We start from the raw sequence: 22,212 nt of genomic DNA on the forward strand, positions 1-22,212 counted from the left end.
AACGGAATATGACGGAAACTGACCTTGTCATTGGTCGAGGAGGACATACATTGATGCGATGTAAGTAGTACATCGGTCCACTTTGATGTCAATCATAGTGCAACCAAGGTCCATATCATCACACATGACCAAATGACAGGCTTCATACAGTACAAGTACATAGCACCTGTCCGAAATATACACCATCCATTTACAGACATCAAATAGTATAAGTAAGAATTCCATTCATTTTTTATTTCAACACAACAATAAACTGGAAAGCACCACTGTTTTATTCTGTAAAACAAATGTGTACATTTTATTCAAATATACACAACTGCCCCCACACTCATCATGTAAGACCAGTAGATTCATTACAAAACACAATGGCAAACTGTACAATTGGAAACAGGGCTGCCCTAGCCATTTGGGGGCCCTTGGCAAGAATGGGTTGGGGGGGCTGGCAAGACTAATTTACCAATCTAAAAATGGTTAGCTGACAGCTAATTTAGTGACTGTCAGTAACTGATATGAGAAAAACTGCTGATGCACAACCAAATATAGAAATTGTACCTTGTGTATTCTACCTCAACAGTAAGTTGTAAGTAACCGTAAATTGAGATCCCAAGGCGACCGACTATGTCGCTTATGCATGGGGCCTGACCTGATTGTTGGAAATCAATTACCCGTTTTCCCCTTTAACAAAATATTTACATTTCAGCTGATCATTTCAACATGATTGTGCTACTGTATATGTGTCCGTTTTCATTGAAATCCCCTCAACAGCACACTAAATATTATGTGGAGCCATGACCAATTTTACACATTCTGCAATCCGTCTCTTTTATACAATCAAGACAATTGTACTTCACATTTGCTGCACCTCCTCCCACCTACATGGTTCATAGCACCAGGAACCTCATGTGGCCTGCACATGGCACTCATGCACACCAGCACATAATAGTAAAAAATCCTCTCATTAGTGGCCCCATATATGTCTCCCTTTTGATGGCACTATCTTTGCAGTCCCCTATAGTGTTGAGTCAGAGATTCTTATACAGTCACAGCCAAGTATTCAGAGATTGCTAAATCAAGTGCTCCTCCTTTTCTGTAGCTTGGACTGCTCCCAGGTCAGTCCAGCTGACTGTTATAACAGTACTCTTCCTCTGGGCCACGCTCAGTATATGTCCATTTGAACGTTCCACGTTGTGCCCCGCTGATCACTGCCCTGGTGATGGGTCCGGTTCAGTGCAGTTCTGGCTCTCTGCTGCTGGTTGGCTGCTCTGTGTCACTAGCGTCCTCATCGGAGCAGACCCGTTGGGTGGAGAAACGGAACAGGCGCATGAGGTCCTGGAAACGGGCGCAAACCTAGAGGAGACATGTTTAGGGAAGTTACAGTAAAAAGGGATAAAAGGGTAAAATGGCCACCTCCTCAAAGGAAACATCTTAAAATCACACACAGACCCAATTCCATTTTAGTACCCATTGGTCTAGCTGCTGGCCCTTCACAGATCTAAATAGGAAGTAACATGGTTATGGTTCTACCCAAACTAGCAGTTTCCTTCACATTCCTATCCTGTTCTTTCAGCCCCATAGTGGGGCTATGGGACGTGGTAAGGGGTAGAAATGGAAGTGGGTGTGGTTCTCTCTCACCTCATTGGCTGTCTTGTTGTCAAGTTGGGTGGAGACAGCCTGAAAGGTGCTTTTATTAGCTCCCTTCTGTTGGCAGGCGGTCAAGATGGCACGGTCCGCCTCCCTGGTAAATAATAACAATAATGAAACAAGATTGAATACAATTATTTCTAATGCGAAGCATCTATTTGACAATACACCAGAATGGTAGAATATACTCTGCACCCCACTCCTTAAACGAGCATACAACAGGAGGACAATGGCTCTAACCTGGTCCAGAGGATGACTTTCTCTCCACTGGGTGTAAGCGAGATGTTTTTGGCACAGACTGGGCGGTTTGAGCGATCCCCTTCTTTCTCCTCATCCGCTTCATCCTCCCTTACTCGTTTGGCTTTTGGGGTTTTAGGACCTTGGCATCTCTTGGCATTTGCTGCTGATGACCTCTGGGAAGTGGAGTTTGTGTTGGTCACATCACCACAGCCTCTGTTCTCAGTCTGACACTGTAGCGAGGGCCGTGTGTGGAGCTCGTTGAAAAAAAAACAGAATTCCCCCTGCAGGTGGGTGTGACCTTGGAGAAGGGTGGCCATCTGAGCTTTCATCTGAAAGATAGAGAAAGAGACATCTAATGTTCTAATAAACTACCTTTCGAATCTGATGAATAAATGGACCCTCCTCCACTATGATATTTCACTCCCGTCTGCTTCGCTAGCTTTGATATTATGTTATATTGCCATTTTCCAAGATAAAAAGTAGAACATTCTGCTCATGTGAAATCAATGTAGCACCCCCCAGCACACCTCCTTGATGCCAGCAGGACTGAGAGTAGGGCCTCCTTGAAGGACGCTCACTATCTTGCAGTAGTGCGAGGAGGTTTCCCCAAAGCTCAGCTCCAGTTGTCGCAGGAAGCGCCGGCTCCTCTCAAATGCCTGCTGTTCTGCGAGCTACGGCAGGTGGAGAAGGAATATTAACACTGAACACCGTCTGTCACACACAAATAACAGACCAGTGGACTTTAGTTTTGATGAAATCACACACACAGGACAAGTTTCAAAGTGAGTATTTACAAAGTGAATAGAAGGCCAAGCCAGCAAATACCAGTCCACACTCCTGGGCTTGTTCGAGATAGAGGAAGCCAGCAAAGTCTCGGAGCAGCTCCGGCCACTCATTCAGAACAGGCTTAAGCCTGGTGAAGAGTTCCACAGAAGTGTGCTCATCTCCGTCCTGCTCAAACTCATAGAGTATCTCCAGAAACTCCTTCACACGCCCCGGCACCCCCTGCAGGGCATGGCACACCTGGTCATAAAGAGCAAGAGAGTTATATTTGCAGTAGGATTAAGGATTTCTTAAGCTCTTAGCTGTTACGTCCCCTAAATAGGGGACTTTGGGCGGTTCTGGACTGGTTCCGACTGACATTCTGGTGTACAAAGCTCTCTGTAAATGTCGTACGGTCCTGTTCCTTCTAGTGCCAGAAACCCCCATCTGTCTGCTCTGTGCTACCACTCTCTCAGCGGCGCTGACTTGAAGTGTCAGGTTTTAGACCCCACATTTGCATAAGGAGTGATTTTCTGGCCTATCCAGACAAAGAATCGATTTGCTCTTCCTCTGAGTGACTGAGCCCAACCTGGGAGACGGTATATGAAAGGGGACAGTCTAGCAAATACACAAGTTGAGGTTTCATCTCACTGTGATATCCTCAGTCAGATTGACAGCTCTCAACAGGAAAAGACTACATTTCATAGAATTTAAACAAGACCACTTTATCTTGGTCACAGATGGCCGAAATCAATTCCTGCTTCAAGCTGCAGTTGTAACAAATCTGCACACATTTGAATGGCGTCTCTGCGCCGCTCAGTGGACGTTTAGGAGAAAGGTCTCTCGTCAGTTATATGAACTTGTGCCAATATTGTACTGTCACTAAGTATCATCATATCCATTTCACTGTTCTAAGGTGATATCTTATAGTAAGTCGTTTAAAATTGGATCATTTCTATATTTAGAAATCATTATGAAAAGTCTGATATTTGTACTACGCGCTTCAACTTGCGTCCTCAAAGTGAGTACACCTCAGCAATTTATAACTATTTTTACCAGAAAGGTGAGTTCCAGACCTTTATAAAACTACGCAACAACAGTTGTTAATGACCATCTCATGAAAAATAATCACGTTTGGGTATGTCTATTTAGGCAGAAATCTAAATGATGTTGATGAGAGGGTGGCTATAACTGTAAATAGCGCAACAACGTATTGCATGTGATACACTGCATGCAATTGCAAGCTGCCTTATTCCGATGTAGTATCGGATTGAATGCCACCTCAGTCTATTTCAAATGATTATTTTGGCCAACTTTGCTCAATGCTAGGGGTGTTAATCAGACAGAAAATGTAGCCCAAAGCCTTTTAAGCACTTTGGGTGCAAGAAATGAGCTTAATAGATCAAATGAATTATTATTTACCCTGTTGAGATAATTCTGAGCGAAGGCTATTTTCTTCTTCTCCCTCAGGGGGTCGCTGTCGAGTACGTCGTCATCGTCGTAGAGAATTGGTGGGATTTTGGACATGCCCTCGCTGCCAACTTCTCCAGTGTGATGCTGCTCGTGATTTGAGCTGGGAGGGTTGGGGGTGCTACTACAGCAGCCTGGGAAGGACAAATCAAATCCAGCAGGTGTGGTTAGATGGGAGAAGAGCAAGAGGACTAATTCCAAACAGACCCCTAGGACTTTGTAGAAATCTGACAGCATTGATATATTTCATAAACCTATTCAATTCTATGTGAAGTGTTCCCCCCTATACACATTTAGTAGCGACTGCTACTGCAAATTGTGGCCTATACTGCAAAAAGTTTTATTTATAATGGAGACATATAGATATGCCCCAGGAAGACCGCATGCGCTGCCCCGCGCAGGAACCCCCCCCCCCCCCTGCTAACTTTGCAACCGCTGCTGAAAATAATCCTAGTGGAAAAACTGTGCGTGTCCCCCTACATGTTGTGGTTTTTAAAGATTGGCAGGATGCTAACCTGAGGGTGTGCCTGATCGTTCGCCTTCTTCCGAGTCCTCTGACCTCCCCCCTGACGCCAGCCATGACAGTTTCTCCATCGTCTCCTACAAGGAAAGATAACACACAAACCAAAACTATGAGGCGTGTGATATACATGTAAAGAATATGTAAAGAACTTGGTAACTACAATTTATTCATACGTTGTAATATCAACATGTCGCATGATCTCACTCACTTGCAGCTCTGGCACAGACAATGTGGACACCTCGGAGGCTGGTGACACCGCTTCCTCTACCTCCTGATGTCTGTCTCCCCTCCCCTCGTCACCCTCTCTCCCTCCGTCCCCCATGCCCGACGGCCTGGGTGATAGGGTCAGCGTTATCTCCTGCACCTCCTCTGACCCCTCCATGGAGTCAATGCAGTCAACGCTCCCCGGGGGACTGGCAGAGGACTCAGACAGGGCCAGGAGGGTCATTCCAAAATCATCCCCATCCTCCTCTTCCATGCCACAGTCCTCTTTCTCTTCATCTCCACCCTCTTCCTCCATTACAACTGTGACATAGTCGTCAGGGGTCAGAGCCTGGTCCAGGGCAGGGGGTTCCGGGGAGGCTGAAGGCTGGGGCTGCCCCTCACTCTTCAGGCTGCTTTTGGGTTCCTTCGTCACCCGCCGGCTGGTCCTGGAGGGTTTGTCCTTGAATTGTTCGATAGGAATCGTAGTAGAGACAGAGGTTTGAGATTCGGTACTAGTGGAGGCTATTCTACTATTCATATGGGAAAACCAAAGGAGGTTTGCTCCACTGTTAGGGGTCACGGTATTCAGGTTTGTTTGTGGAGGTTTCTCGTTGTTGGGTGGAGGAGCTGGCAGCAACCTGGGCAGCCTGCGGAGGTTAGCGAACGTGCTGAACTTCCCAGCAACCAGGTCTTCGGCCAATGGCGCGGAATGGGACAATAGGGAGGCCAATACCCTGGCGGAATGAGCGGGACAAAGGACAGCTGCAGCCACTGGGGCAGGCAAATTGAGAATGACTTGCAGGGGCTTCTGGGAAGGTTTGGGTTGAGGCCTGAGGGGATGTTTCAGATGAGGCTTGGTGGGATGCTGAAGAGAAGGAAGTTTGGATGTTGCAGGGTGGATGGGTTGCAGTTCGTGGTGGGCCATGCACTGCTGAATCACAGCACCCGTCTGCAAATTATTTTCTGAGGGTGTAGTTACACTTTTTAGACTGTGGGTGGCGCTGTGCGATACAGCAAGGGACAGCGAAAGGTCACAGTCTGGTGGAGGGTGACAGCGCCTGAAGCCGCAGCGCTGGAATGAAAGGCTGTCGGGGAGTTGGGGCGGGTAGCGAGTCGCGGGTGGGAAGCTGTAGTCCAAGGTTCTGGAAGAACTGAAGAGAAGCGTGTTGAGTGGGGCTTTCTTTGATTGACAGGCCGACATAGTTTCTGTATCTGGCGAGCTGTTGAGATCTTCGATTGCCTCGTAGATATAAGGCAAACTTCTCTGTAGGAATAGAACATGTATTTAAATCAATATTAACTATTTAGTTATCCAAATAAAGTTGACTTTTATCTTAACTGATACAAACAAACTTTCAGTCCGAAATAACCTTTATTGTTTGCAGACAATAAGTGTTTGCAATACGGTGGAAGCTCCCCTAAGAAAATTGGAATGCTAGATAGCCAACAATATAGTTTCTAACTATCCTAGGTGTTGATTTGTGATCAGGCAGTAGTATTCTAAGTGTTGGTTGGTACCCCCAGCCATCCGGGCATGGCTCTCTCCTCTCTCTCCACTGAGGGGCGCAGGTCACCCGGGTTCACTCGTTCACAGGCTACTGGCATGGGCTGGACCACCTTCTGGAGTCGGTAGGCCTGAAAAAGACATAGGGAGAGGCACTTTTTGAGGCCCATTCGTTCTTATTGTTTATGGTCAAAGCTAACATTTGAGTATTAGTTCATGTTAGTGGATACAGTGGCAAGAGAAAGTATGTGAACCCTTTGGAATTACCTGGATTTCTGCAAAAATTGGTCACCAAATTTGATCTGATCTTCATCCACGTCACAACAATAGACAAACACAGTGTGCTTAAACTACCAACACACAAATTATTGTATTTTTCTTGTTTATATTGAATACATCATTTAAACATTCACAGTGTAGGTTGGGAAAAGTATGACTTCTCCAAAAGCTAATTGGAGTCAGGAGTCAGCTAACCTGGAGTCCAATCAATGAGACGAGACTGGAGATGTTGGTTAGAGCTGCCCTGCCCTATAAAAACACTAAACATTTGAGTTTGCTATTCACAAGAAGCATTGCCTGATGTGAACCATGCCTCGAACAAAAGAGATCGCAGAAGACTAAGATTAAGAATTGTTGACTTGCATAAAGCTGGAAAGGGTTACAAAAGTATCTCTAAAAGTCTTAATGTTCATCAGTCCACAGTAAGACGAATTGTCTGTAAATGGAGAAAGTTCAGCACTGTTGCTACTCTCCCTAGGAGTGGCTGTCCTGCAAAGATGACTGCAAGAGCACAGCGCAGAATGCTTAATGAGGTTAAGAAGAATCCTAGAGTGTTAGCTAAAGATTTACAGAAATCTCTGGAACATGCTAACATCTCTGTTGACGAGTCTACAATACGTAAAACCCTAAACAAGAATGGTGTTCATTGGAGGACACCCCAGAAGAAGCCACTGCTGTCCAAAAAAGACATTGCTGCACGTCTGAAGTTCACAAAAAAAGCACCTGGATGTTCCACAGCGCTACTGGCAAAATATTCTGTGGTCAGATGAAACTACAGTTGAGTTTTTTGGAAGGATCACACAACACTTTGTGTGGAGAAAAAAAGGCACAGCACACCAACATCAAAACCTCATCCCAACTGTAAAATATGGTGGAGGAAGAATCATGGTTTGGGGCTGCTTTGCTGCCTCAGGGCCTGGATAGCTTGCCATCATCGACGGAAAAATGAATTCCCAAGTTTATCAAGACATTTTGCAGGAGAATGTAAGGCTATCTGTCCGCCAATTGAAGCTCAACAGAAGTTGGGTGATGCAACAGGACAACGACGCAAAACACAGAAGTAAATCAACAACAGAATGGCTTCAACAGAAGAAAATACGCCTTCTGGAGTGGCCCAGTCAGAGTCCAACCTCAACCCGATTGAGAATCTGTGGCATGACCTCAAGAGAGCAGTTCACACCGGAGATCCAAAGAATATTGCTGAACTGAAACAGTTTTGTAAAGAGGAATGGTCCAAAATTCCCCCTGAACGTTGTGCAGGTCTGATCCGCAACTACAAAAAAAATTGGTTCAGGTTAATGCTATCAAAGGAGGGTAACCCAGTCATTTTTATTTAACTATTAAATCCAAGGGTTCACATACTTTTCCCACCCTGCACTGTGAATTTTTACATGGTGTGTTCAACAAAGACATGAAAAAGTATAATTGTTCGTGTGTTATTAGTTTAAGCAGACTGTGTGTCTATTGTTGTGACCTAGCTGAAGATCAGATTTTATGACCAATTTATGCAGAAATCCAAGTAATTCCAAAGGATTCACATACTTTTTCTTGCCACTGTATAGAACAGGTCCAAGTAAAGAAACTAGCTAACTAACTAGAAACAAGTCATTTAGAAACATGTGTGTGCACTATCCCAAACGATAAATTGTCCCACTAACACTTACTTTAGTAATACTGTATAGAATTTGTAGATCCAGGTTCTACCTTGATGACGTTGTTGGCATGGGTGGGTTTACACTTCTCCAAAATGTGGTCACGGAGCTGAGAGACCTTCTTGGCGCGGAGCAGGTAGTGACACAGCAGCTCCTTGGGCTGCAGGGTCTCCCCCAGGTTCCTCAGGCCCAGGACGATCAGGCTGGAAAAACAAAATGGCGAAGAGCAAAAGACTCAGCCTACGGATTTAGTTTATTTCTCAGTGAGTTGTTAACACAAAAAAGCATACAGAAATCTAATTCATTTAGATTCCAAGTTTACGTACTACGGAAACAAATTGGTTTAGGACGGTGTGCATTTAACAGAGCATATACAGTGTAATATGGGCATTCTAGGAGGGTATAACATTTAGTCATTATATTTAATAGGTTATTCTTACCAGTCCTCTCCTGCGGTGAACATGCTGACGGAGCGAGCAGAATGCAGGGCTGGGTCCAGGCTGACGTGGGGCAGTAGCTCGGGGTACAGGAACACCGGGCGCGTGGCAAAAAGCCATGCCAGCTGGGGGGGCATCGACGGATGCTTCCGGACTGGTAACACACAACGAACCAGTTAGTGTGAGAAAGATTAAACAAACATGAATTAGGCCCAACATCCTAAATTGAGACGGGTATGTTGTAATGAAACGGAGTATGTGTTTGACAGAAGTCGCCTTTACCTCATCAATTTGACTATCGTCATAGCTCTCGCGCACACTTACCTCTCCTGCGTGTTCGTGGCTCGTTAGGGGCTTCTTTGTAAGGGATTGGGGACAGTGAGAGCTCCTCTAGCAGTGACAGTGCCACCTGTAGGTTACAGGCTTTGAACACACTGGTGAAACCTGGCTCCACTGGGCCCCGGGTCAACTCCCCACGCTGGGCAAACATCTGTAACTCCATCTGAGGAAGAGGTAGGGAAGGAGTACATTAACTATATATATATATTTTGAGAGAGAGATGAAAGGGAGGGAGATATGGTGGGATTATCAGAGAGAGAATGAGAGTATGTTTATAAATTGGTGCAGCTGAAGGCACCAGTGAAAGTGTGTTTGTCAGTATGCTTCTCTCACCAGGAACTGCTTGGTGGTGGCAGCTTCGCTCTGCAGTGCAGCCACCGGGCTGGTCAACATTTGGACCTGGGTTAGGAGCTGGACGTGCTGCAGACAGAGGAAAATACAGTCATTACTGATCAAGAAACAAACAAAGGGTATCTTCATTGTGAATCCAGGATTGACCAGGATTTTACTACCTAGGTTGATTTAGATATTTTTGTTGTTGTTTTAACAGGTTTATCTCAATGAAATAAAAGATCATTAGCAAATACACAGTTGAAGTCAGAAGTTTACATACACCTTAGCCAAATACATTTAAACTGTTTTCCCAATTCCTGACATTTAATCCTAGTAAAGATTCCCTGTCTTAGGTCAGTTAGGATCACCACTTTATTTTAAGAATGTGAAATGTCAGAATAATAGTAGAGAGAATGATTTATTTCAGCTTTCATTACATTCCCAGTGGGTCAGAAGTTTACATACACCCAATTAGTATTTGGCAGCATTGCCTTTAAATTGTTTTACTTGAGTCAAATGTTTTGGGTAGCCTTCCACAAGCAATTGGGTGAATTTTGGCACATTCCTCCTGACAGAGCTGGTGTAACTGAGTCAGGTTTCTAGGCCTCCTTGCTCGCACACGCTTTTTCAGTTCTGCACACAAATCTTCTATAGGATTGAGATTAAGGCTTTGTGATGGCCACTCCAATACATTGACTTTGTTGTCCTTAAGCCATTTTACCACAACTTTGGAAGTATGCTTGGGGTCATTTTCCATTTGGAAGACCCATTTTCAACCAAGCTTTAACTTCCTGACTGATGTCTTGAGATGTTGCTTCAATATATGCTCAATTTTCCTTCCTCATGAAGCCATCTATTTTGTGAAGTAAACCAGTCCCTCCTGCAGCACAATATGATGCTGCCACCCTCGTGCTTCACGGTTGGGATGGTGTTCTTCAGCTTGCAAGCCTCCCCCTTTTTCCTCCAAAAATAACAATGGTCATTATGGCCAAACAGTTCTATTTTTGTTTCATCAGACCTGAGGACATTTCTCCAAAAAGTATGATCTTTGTCCCCATGTGCAGTTGCAAACCATAGTCTGGCTTTTTTATGGCAGTTTCGGAGCAGTGGCTTCTTCCTTGCTGTGCGGCCTTTCAGGTTATGTCGATATAGGACTCGTTTTACTGTGGATATAGATACTTTTGTACCCATTTCCTCCAGCATCTTCACAAGGTCCTTTGCTGTTGTTCTGGGATTGATTTGCACTTTTCGCACCAAAGTACGTTCATCTCTAGGAGACAGAATGCGTCTCCATCCTGAGAGGTATGACGGCTGCGTGGTCCCATGGAGTTTATACTTGCATACTATTGCTTGTACAGATGAACGTGGTACCTTCAGGCGTTTGGAAATTGCTTCCAAGGATGAACCAGACTTGTGGAAGTCTACAAATTGTTTTCTGAGGTATTGGCTGATTTATTTTGATTTTCCCATGTTGTCAAGCAAATAGGCACTGAGTTTGAAGGTAGGCCTTGAAATACATCCACAGGTACACCTCCAATTGACTCAAATTATGTCAATTAGCCTATCAGAAGCTTCTAAAGCCAAGACATAATTTTCCAAGATGTTTAAAGGCACAGTCAACTTAGTGTATGTAAACTTCTGATCCACTGGAATTGTGATACAGTGGAAATAATCTGTCTGTAAAAAAATGTTGGAAAACGTACACGTGTCATGCACAAAGTAGATGTTCTAACCGACTTGCCAAAACTATAGTTTGTTAACAAGAAATTTGTGGAGTGGTTGAAAAACGAGTTAATGACTCCAACCTAAGTGTATGTAAACTTCCGATTTCAACTGTAACAACGCAGGATTCAGGTCAATTCCAATTTAATTTGAAATTGCAATTCAATTCACTCAATTTGCATTGAATTCAATTGGAATTTAGAATTGAAATTAAATATTCGTAAATGTCCCAGATTATGGAATTAATGCACTTAGTATAAAACAATTGACTGCAGTGTTTGTTTTTAATTATTTCAACATGTATTCCTATATTTCCAAGTATAGCTAGGCTGTCTAAACAGTGACATGATCAGCCCGAAAGCCTGAGGGAATTTAATTCGTATTTGTGGAATTGTTTGGGATAATATTTAATTGGGAATAGAATTCTTGGAATTTACCTAACATTGGAATTGAGAGGAATTGAATCATCTCTGAATTCAAAGACTGACCTGGAATTTGAATTGAATTAAATTAAATTTACAGGGACAAGGAATTTAATTAGAATTGAATTTGTGGAATTAACCCCAACACAAAGACAAGGACCACAGACCTGCTAGACTTGCTGCTGCAGCTGGAGTCTTTGGCAGTGGGAGAGGGTGGGGGTGAATGGAGGTGGGGGCTCACGGGGCTTGGTGACGAGGGCCCTGGGGGCCAACAGGCCCTGGCTCTCCAGCAGGGCCCGGTGATGCCGGATGGCGGCCAGCTGCTCCTTCACCGTACGGTAGCGCCCTGCTGTCACCTCCGCCATGGGGTCCCCCAACCTAGAGATCAAAGGTCAAACTGGGTCAGCTATACAGCGGTCAAATCAGAGGAGGTGGAAAGTTGTCACTCAGAGGTATGAAGGTTGTGATTGGAAAAAATGTCACTGGGTGGGCGAGTTGAAGGTATAAAGGTTGGTGGGTGAGTTGAAGGTATAAAGGTTGGTGGGTGAGTTGAAGGTATAGAGGTTGGTGGGTGAGTTGAATGTATAGAGGTTGGTGGGTGAGTTGAAGGTATAGAGGTTGGTGGGTGAGTTGAAGGTATAAAGGTTGGTGGGTGAGTTGAAGGTATAGAGGTTGGTGGGTGAGTTGAAGGTATAAAGGTTGGTGGGTGAGTTGAAGGTATAGAGGTTGGTGGGTGAGTTGAAGGTATAAAGGTTGGTGGGTGAGTTGAAGGTATAGAGGTTGGTGGGTGAGTTGAATGTATAGAGGTTGGTGGGTGAGTTGAATGTATAGAGGTTGGTGGGTGAGTTGAAGGTATAGAGGTTGGTGGGTGAGTTGAATGTATAGAGGTTGGTGGGTGAGTTGAATGTATAGAGGTTGGTGGGTGAGTTGAAGGTATAAAGGTTGGTGGGTGAGTTGAAGGTATAGAGGTTGGTGGGTGAGTTGAAGGTATAGAGGTTGGTGGGTGAGTTGAATGTATAGAGGTTGGTGGGTGAGTTGAATGTATAGAGGTTGGTGGGTGAGTTGAAGGTATAAAGGTTGGTGGGTGAGTTGAAGGTATAAAGGTTGGTGGGTGAGTTGAATGTATAGAGGTTGGTGGGTGAGTTGAAGGTTGAGATAAGGTTGACATTAATATTTCAGAATTACATTTTGAACTGACTATGAATTCGTTATTCACTGTGCATTTATTCCTCGTGTCACTATTTGTTTTATTTTTGTTGCATCTAACTCTGCATTGTTAGAAAATGACCCGTAAGTAAGCATTTTTACTGTTTGTCTACACAGTTAAAAATTTGATTTGAGAAATGAAATTCAATTGAGCCCAAAACCTCCTGCAGCAGAGTGTACTTGTGAAGATGCCACCGTAACAAAACAACAGCAGAACAGTGTGTATATGACGTGCATAAGTGTGCGGGTATACTAACGGGATATCTGGCGGGGTACTGAAGGTGGGCTTCCCCGGGGCAGGTGCCTCTTCCTCCCTCTCCTCCTCTTCCTCGTGTCCTTCCTCATCTTGCTCCTGAGCAGTGAGCTCATCCTGGAACTGGAGCACACAGAGAGATAAATACACCACACATAGACAACCACACAACATAAACACAGGGGTAAAGAAAGAGACTAACGAAACAACATAACACAGAATCTCTTACGGTCTCAAACAACTCCTCCATCAACTGGTTCACTTCCTTTTCTGAAAAAAGAATTACGAAGAAAGGGAGATGAGGGTCGGCGCCTGACACAGTCACAGCCTAGATGAGTTGACTCCATCTCTTGGCTGCTAGGCAGCCCCGTCCCTAGGGTCCCCATGGTAACTCACTGGGGATGCGGACGGCTCGGTCGTTACGGTAATCCTCCACGTCGGGCTCGTCGATCTCCGCCAGGAAGTTATACTCAGGGTCGTCATCATCGTCACCTTCCTCTGAAAAGAGGAAGAGAAAGGGCATTTGAGAAAGAGGAACAGAGTGAAAGAGTTTGTGTGCAAGAGTGAGTAAGTCAGAGAGTAGTAGCACTATCTATTATATAGATCAGAGAAGGGCAACCCCAGTCCTCGTTCGTCTGATTGGTGTCAATTTTGCCTCAGCTCTATAGCTAACACAACTGATTAAACTAATTGCATTCTAAACGAAAGACCATGGTTAGTTAATTATTGGCGTCAGGAGTGTTAGCAGGGGCAAAAGTATGTCACCAATCAGGCCCCTTAGGACTGTTACCCATCCGATATATACTGAGCTATGACAGGGCTATTCAACTACTGAACAAAAATATAAAATGCAACATGTAAAGTGTTGTTCCCATGTTTCATGAGCTGAAATAAAAACATCCCAGAAATGTTCCATACACACAAAAAGTTTGTTTCTCTCAAATGTTGTGCACAAATGTGTTTACATTCCTGTTAGTCAGCATTTTTCCTTTGCCAAGATAATCCATCCACCTGACAGGCGTGGCATATCAAGAAGCTGATTAAAGTGCTGGGGACAATAAAAGGCCACGAAAATGGGCAGTTTTGTCTCACAACACAAGTTTTGAGGGAGGCTGCAATTGGCATGCAGACTGCGGGTGTGTCAACCAGAGCTGTTGCCAGAAATTTGAATGTTCATTTCTCTACCATAAGCCGGCTTCAACGTCATTTTACAGAATTTGGCAGTACATCCAACCGGCCTCACAACCGCAGGCCACGTGTAACCATGCCAGACCAGGACAACATCCGGCTTCTTCACCTGCGGGATCATCTGAGGCGGGGTGCTGAGGAGTATGTCTGTAATAAAGCCCTTTTGTGGGGAAAAAACTAATTCTGATTGGCTGGACCTGGCTCCACCCATGGTTGCACCCCTACCCAGTCATGTGAAATTCATAGATTAGGGCCTAATTTATTTATTTCAATTGACTAATTTCCTTCTATGAACTGTAACTCAGTAAAATCATGTTTTGTTTTGGTAAATATTTCAGCTTTTATTTTAATTTGTTTTTTTCCTGTAAAGCACATTGCGTTGCATTCCATGTCTGAAATGTGCTGTATAAATAAAGTTGGATTTGATTATAGATAGAATAGTCATACTGCTTATATCCAGTCCTTTCACATCTGGGTGATTGTTTCCCAAAGTTTACTTAGCCTTTATTTAATTAGGCAAGTCAGCCAAGAACAAATTCTTATTTACAATGACAGCCTACCGGGGAACAGTCTGCTCGGGGATTCGATCCAGCAACCTTTCGGTTACTGGCCCAATGCTCTAACCACTAGGCTACCTGCCGCCCCCAAGTTAACTTATATGTCTTCAGAATGAGGTTTATATTTTCAAAACACCCCTTTTACTCCACTTGTCCTTCTCATTACAGAACTGGCTGAATAGCTCAAATTTGGAAAATGTTACATTATATTTTCAGTGTTATGTTTAACGCATTAGGGGAGCAATGTAAAAAAATATTATAATAATTCTTAGGAATATTAATTTGTTATTTTTGGACTTTTAGGATAATGAGAATTTTGTGAAAATGTTGGTAAAACACATATGATAAAAAATACTATAATAAATTATGAAATAGATAAGTACAGATCCTAATCTCAGTGATTCAAGAGGACATTTTGTGAAAAATGACACTTGAGAATTGGTTTGGTTTTTTGACAGCTTCGTGAGAACGTCCTATCTACACTAGCTGCCGAGGGTAGTTGCTTGGAGTGGATTTGGAATTGAGCAGCGCACACATGCTCCATCCCCTCACCATCGTTGTACATGTCAGAGGTCATGATGCCCTGAAGCCAGTGGGTCCACTCGAGGTCCTCGGGGGCGGAGCCACACCCGTACATGTCAGGCGTGATGTCGGGGGCGCAGAGCTCTGCCTCCAGCTGGCCCATGGGGACGTCCCGGAGGGGCCTCTTGGAGCGAGTACGACACGCCATCAGACCGTCCGCCATGGGTGGCTGTGAGAGGGGGAGGGAGACAGAGGGTGGTGGAGGGAGAGGAATAGGGAGGAACAGACATAGGAAAGACAATATGGAGAGGTGGACGGGGTTGGGAGAGCAAAAGCAGGAGGTTACCAGATCAAATCATACCGTCAGAATTAGCAGAGAGCCCACTCTGTAAATGTGATGTACTAGAGTATATTGTCCTCAGCAATATGTCTTACAATAAACTAAATCAATTAAGGTATTTGAGATATTAATAATTATAAATGTTGAATAAATGAATGTGACATTTTTTATTTCAGAATCTAGACATACTCTACATTTTAGAGCACAATATAAGGAGGATAATGACACCAAGAGTTTGTATGTATCATGTTCGGTTCACAAATCATAGGGTTTTACAGGAGGCATGTACAGTATAGGTCTAAAAAGTAACCTAAAATTAGGATTTTCCCAACAAAAAATTGTGATACAAATGTAAAAAAGCATGTGAAATATCATTCCTCCCAATTAAGTTTCTATGTGAGAATTTCCAGAACAATCTGAGACAGTGCAAATATTTGTGTCCTATCATGGCGTGGAATCGCCCTGATACCTGGTAGGGGTCCAGGCAGACTGGACCGATGGCCAGCTCCTCTTCCACGGCATGGAGCTTCTCCAGGAAGCTGAAGTCTGGAGGGGCCCTGGTGGTAGAAGAACCCTGGGGGCCATGGGAGGAGGAAGGTTGGGGGGGAGGGGGAGGGCCCATGGGGACCACCTCCACCGTCAGGTGTCTGGACCTGCTGCGTTGGACCTAAGAGGAAAGGAGGAGTTAGATAAACCTTGAAATGTATTACACAAGAATAGAATAACAAGAGCATATTATGCTATTTACAAAAGGCAATATTATGTATTTTATTAATTCTACATGAAAAAGAAAAATGTTGTTACAAATATATATTTTAAAATGTATTTTAGAGTGTGTCACCTGCATGGGGCTGACGCTCCTGTCGTCGTCCCACTGTGTGTGTATTCCCCTGTGGAAGCCTCCTCTGATTCCTCTAGGAGACGAGGCCGTGCTCTCCATGTCACTCTCCTGAAATGTCTACAACACACACAAAGTTCAATAGTCATTTTAATATATATATAGAGATATATAGAAACAACACATGTTCTATTTAAAGTATTGAAATATACAATCATAACGCATCTATGACATTCTAAAATGTGATAAAGCTGAACCACTTTGTTTCGCTTATTTAACTACAACAATGACTCCGTAAGCATGATGAATGCCTTACAATGCATACATTTTTTTCTCTCAATTCAGGCCACAAGCTCACAAGACACAGCCAAATCCTATGACTCTCTTACATCTTCCGCTGTCTCGTCCTCTTCCTCTTCGTCGGGGCAGTACTCTTCATCAGAGGAGTCTTCCTCCGCTAGTTGAATGTCAACAAACTGTTGGGCCTGAAAATGGACAAGCACTTCAGCCTTTTCTAGTATGATGCCATACTTTCCAGTTAGGTATTGAGTGTTTGATACCACACTTTAACAGCATTAGCAGGACGATTGATTGTTTTTCATTGGTGGCGGCAGGTCGCCTAGCAGTTAAGAGCGCTGGGCCAGTAACCGAAAGGTCGCTGGTTCGAATCCCCAAGAAGGTAATGTGGAAAGATCTGCCGTTCTGCCCTTGAGCAAGGCAGCTAACCAACAACAACTGCTCCCCAGGCGCCGATGACCTGGATGTCGGTTAAGGCAGCCCCCCGCACCGCTCTGATTGAGTTGGGTTAAATGGATTCAGTTGTGCAACTGACTAGGTATCCCCTTACCTTCTTTTTATTGACCTTTTTAATGGGTGAGATGTTCCAAGTGGGAATTACCTGAAATTACACAAAGATTGAATTACAAGAGGCTCAATAGCATAACATGGCAAACCTAAATGTATGCTAAAACGCACACACTAGAGGCAGTGAACTCACCACTCCTTTTTCTACCACTTCCTTGAACTTGGAACGTGTCATCTTGGGTTCCTAAGAGGTAGATGAGAAAGATGTTAAATGAAAGTGCGCACAGAGACTTGAACGTATCAAGAAGTCTTCATTTGGACATGGAAATGCAATGGTTGACACTCACAAAGACAGGCACGGCCTCCGTCTCATTGATTGCGGCTTTCATCATGGCCACCACATGCTCATTGGTGATCACTTCCTGTGGGTCAAAGGTCAAAAAGGTTTAAAACCAGGCTTACAATCAGTCTGAAGAAATTCGGCTTGTCACCAAAAGCACTCACAAACTTCTACAGATGCACAATCGAGAGCATCCTGTCGGGCTGTATCACCGCCTGGTACGGCAACTGCTCCGCCCACAACTGTAAGGCTCTCCAGAGGGTAGTGAGGTCTGCAGAACGCATCACCGGGGGCAAACTACCTGCCCTCCAGGACACCTACACCACCCGATGTCACAGGAAGGCCATAAAGATCATCAAGGACAACAACCACCCAAGCCACTGCCTGTTCACCCCGCTATCATCCAGAAGGCGAGGTCAGTACAGGTGCATCAAAGCAGGGACCGAGAGACTGAAAAACAGCTTCTATCTCAAGGCCATCAGACTGTTAAACAGCCACCACTAACATTTAGCGGCCGCTGCCAACATACTGACTCAACTCCAGCCACTTTAATAATGGGAATTGATGGAAATTATGTAAAAATTTACCACTAGCCACTTTAAACAATGCCACTTAATATAATGTTTACATACCCTACATTACTCATCTCATATGTATATGTATATACTGTACTCTATACCATCTACTGCATCTTGCCTATGCCGTTCTGTACCATCACTCATTCATATATCTTTATGTACATATTCTTTATCCCTTTACACTTGTGTGTATAAGGTAGTAGTTGTGGAATTGTTAGGTTAGATTACTTGTTGGTTATTACAGCATTGTCGGAACTAGAAGCACAAGCATTTCGCTACACTCGCATTAACATCTGCTAACCATGTGTATGTGACAAATAAAATTTGATTTGATTGATTTGATTTGATTTTGAAGTCTGTCTGTATTTGTCTGTCAGTATGTGAGGTTGTAGGCAAACTGTTTTTGTAGGAAATCAATACTTCCACAGTCCACACTAGCTGCATAAGGAACATTGGCATGGTTGCAGCTATGAGTGAGTTAGTGGTAGGGTCGTAGTGAGTGGTCCCTCTCTGCACTCACATGAATGATGTTGCGGACGTTGGCCGTGGTCAAGTTGTGTTGTCTGGACTTGTTCTCTAGTTCACGGTCCAGCTCCCTGTCAATCTCCACCTCTGGACTGGCCCCTTCCTGCTCTCCGCCCCCCACCTCTCCGTCCGCAGCTCTCTTCTTCCTCTTTACCCCTCCTTTCTTCCTGCTGCCCTTGTGTCCCCCGCCCTGCCTGTCATCTGACAGAGAAGGAGAGAGAGTCAATCAGTCTTGCCCTCCTACAGTATGCTTTACTCGTACTATAAAAGGAAAATGGTTAGCTGAGCTAACTTCAGGATCGATTGTGGATAAGGTCCTGCTCCAAGGTCATTTTGTGCACCGTTCCTTACCTTGTTCATGTTGTATACAAGATGTAAGTACTGTTTCAGGATTAGTTGCTAAGGGCGGGCAGTTAATAGATATAGGTTCTCCTCACCCATAGTGATGACCAGGTCTGAATCCTCTTCTGTCTGAGGGGGGCACTGTGCAGGGCTGCATTGGCCTGCCTCCTCTTCATTCTCTACCTGACCTGGAGATCCTGCAAAGCCAAGAGCCTCACATATTTACCTATATATCAATTGCTTAGGTAGGAGGCAGAAAACATAGATAAAACGTATCATTAAAAGCTAAGTGTGAAGTGAGAACTACTCTCCTTTGCCCCTGTCTCCCTTTCCTCTACTTACCCTCATCAACAAGAAGGTCTGAGCTGGGAATCTGGCCATGACTCTTGAACCTGGGAGACCGTCTCCATGGCGACGATGTCCCATGGATCTCCGGGCCTCTCTCCTCCGTTGAAATGGTAACGATGGCACTGGCCTCTGTTGTGAGTGGTGATGATGCATTGTAGGATGCTGATGTTCTAGTAGACTGTAGTTTCCCTGTCCTAATAGACTTGGCAGGGCCGCCTTTGAGAGAGCTGGACTTGCGTTTGCGGACCAGACTCATTGTGTAGTACCATCTGTGAGATTGATTGAGAACAACCATGGAAAGAGTTTACGGTGTGCATGTATCACTATGCTCTCCCTATCCTTGTGTCCTCTGGACCCTTTGCTCTGTACTGGTCTGACAAGATGGGGGGGGGGGGCATATGGCAGAATAGAATATCCTAGCTCGTAAGTACAGATAATTCGATTTTACCTGTCCAGTTGTCAGCTCAGATTGGTTTAAATGAGACGCACACTATATACTATGTTTTGTACACATATGGCCACTAGTGTTAGCTAACGTTACTCCGACTAGTATTAGCTAACACTCAACGCTAAATGTAAATACTTATCTGCCCAGCTCCTTCTGTAAAGTACTTACGTAAGCTAACGTTAGCTAGAGGTGGTATGTATGAACACGTTTGCACGTTAGCTTCAGTTGACAAATGTTAGCTCTTACTGAGTGAGTGGTGCTGGCCATGGCATCAATCAGTGGCAATGGCATCCTCATAGTGCCAGTTGTTGTGGTATGACGGCTAGCAACCTAAGCTAGCTAGCTAAGTAGCTAACAAACTGCCTTTGATACTAGCCTGGAAATTCTTCTCAACAGAACAACATTTAAACAAACGAATTTCCCAAAAGGCGAATAACGTTACTATGTTCAAATTAATTGATGAATAGGAGCTTTCAAAACAACACATTATCTTACCCGCCACAACACCGCTAGCTCCATCAGCAGAAAACGCAGAAAACTACAACTAACATTATGTTTCCGGGTGCAACACTTAGTTCATTCCTGTCAGAGATACTTTTAAGGAGATGGGAAACTCCATTGGAATCGTATTAACTCCCATTGTGTCCGTTGCCCATGCGACGTCAATGGGCCGCGCGGTGCATTCTGGGCGATTCTGTGACAAGGAGAGCTCTCCTTCAAGGAGGGAATGAGAGTCTATTGAGCGCTAGCTCGAAAACCCAACATTAGCATGAATTTCGTCAACAAGAAGTACAACATTACAAATATTTTCAGAGATGTGAGATAATTGACTTGCTATATGTAATATTGTATAGCTTTGGAATCGTGAAATTACGCACTTTTGAGGAATACGCACTTTCTTGACTCATACACTGAGAAGGAATAGAGTCCCACAGTGAGGTCATTATACCCCAAAAAAGGGAAATGGTCCACATTTTTTTTTCATATTTCCCATAGGGTATTTTAGAAACACTTAACACTTGTAGGCTTACGTGACGTTTTGATAACCATGTAAATCTCTCTCGGACAAGGTGACTTTTATCAATTTATTCGGTTCTACTTACTCTCAGATTCGAAAATGCTAATTAGCATCTACATAGCTGACACCTTTGCTAACAGGTATTGTGACAATTTAAAACTTGCACAAGACAGTTCACAGAATTGTCCATTTAAAGAAATGTTGCCAATTTTATACTTTTTAAAATTTATTTTACATTTTTTCATTACTACATTTAGTTAATATTAGATGGTTAATCCAGAGATTCTTACCTTTGCCTCGATTCGGCAGTCTCGTCCAGATCATCATGGCATTTGTAGTTCTTTATCATAGCCACAGCTAATTAGCATTTCATTTTGGGGGGTAAGCGAATATATTGATAAGTCACCTTATCTAGAGAGATTTACAAGGTAATCAAAACGTTACGCCAGGGTAAGCCTACACGAAACACAGCCCTTATTTTAAGTGTTTCTAAAATCCCCTATGGGAAAAATTTATGGTGGAAAAACAATTGGAACATTTCCCTGTTTGACTGCTAGGTTGTATGGGTATTATGACTCATACTGTGGTACTCTATTGCATGACGATCAAATTAGCAACCGCAACATAGCATGACAAAGTGAACAGGATTGGTCGACAGTCTGCTGGGTGGGGCGTTATACCTTCTTCCATTTTTTGGCCAAAGAGATTCCTATCTCCTCCTTGATCTAATATCTCTGTTCACATCCCATAAAGTGCCATACAATGCTGCTGCTGCTGCTGCTTCTTCTTCTTCTATAGAATGGTGGTCCTCAAACAATTGTTATAGGTGCATGCTGCCACCTACTGTATTGGCTGTGTATCAGCCTACTTTTCTAAAATCAGCTGCCACCACAACATCTGTCATCTGTGATTTACGTCCCATTCCTGCAGTACAATTGACAACCATAGCCACGAACGCCAAAACAAACAACCTTCCTGAAGCACATGTTATTCCTATCTCTCTCTATTGGCCTCAGACTACTCACAAGGATCCTGGTCCCGTGTGGCTCAGTTGGTAGAGCATGGCGCTTGCAACGCCAGGGTTGTGGGTTCATTCCCCACGGGGGGACCAGGATGAATATGTATGAACTTTCCAATTTGTAAGTCGCTCTGGATAAGAGCGTCTGCTAAATGACTTAAAATGTAAATGTAAAATGATCCTCTTAGGATCAGGCTGGTCATGGCTCACATCAACACCATTATCCCAGAAACCCTAGACCTACTCCAATTTGCATACCGCCCTAACAGATCCACAGATGATGCCATCTCTATTGCACTCCACACTGCCCTTTCCCACCTGGACAAAAGGAACACCTATGTGAGAATCCTAATCATTGA

At 44.0% G+C, this 22,212-nt stretch overlaps 1 pseudogene; it reads right to left on the reverse strand.

Annotated features, from left to right (window-relative positions):
* Positions 1-204: 204 nt before the first annotated feature.
* Positions 205-20,449, reverse strand: LOC139554748 (GON-4-like protein; annotated as a pseudogene).
* Between the last annotated feature and the right edge of the window lie 1,763 nt (positions 20,450-22,212).

Source organism: Salvelinus alpinus, chromosome 26 (assembly GCF_045679555.1).
Source record: "Salvelinus alpinus chromosome 26, SLU_Salpinus.1, whole genome shotgun sequence".
NCBI lineage: Eukaryota > Metazoa > Chordata > Actinopteri > Salmoniformes > Salmonidae > Salvelinus > Salvelinus alpinus.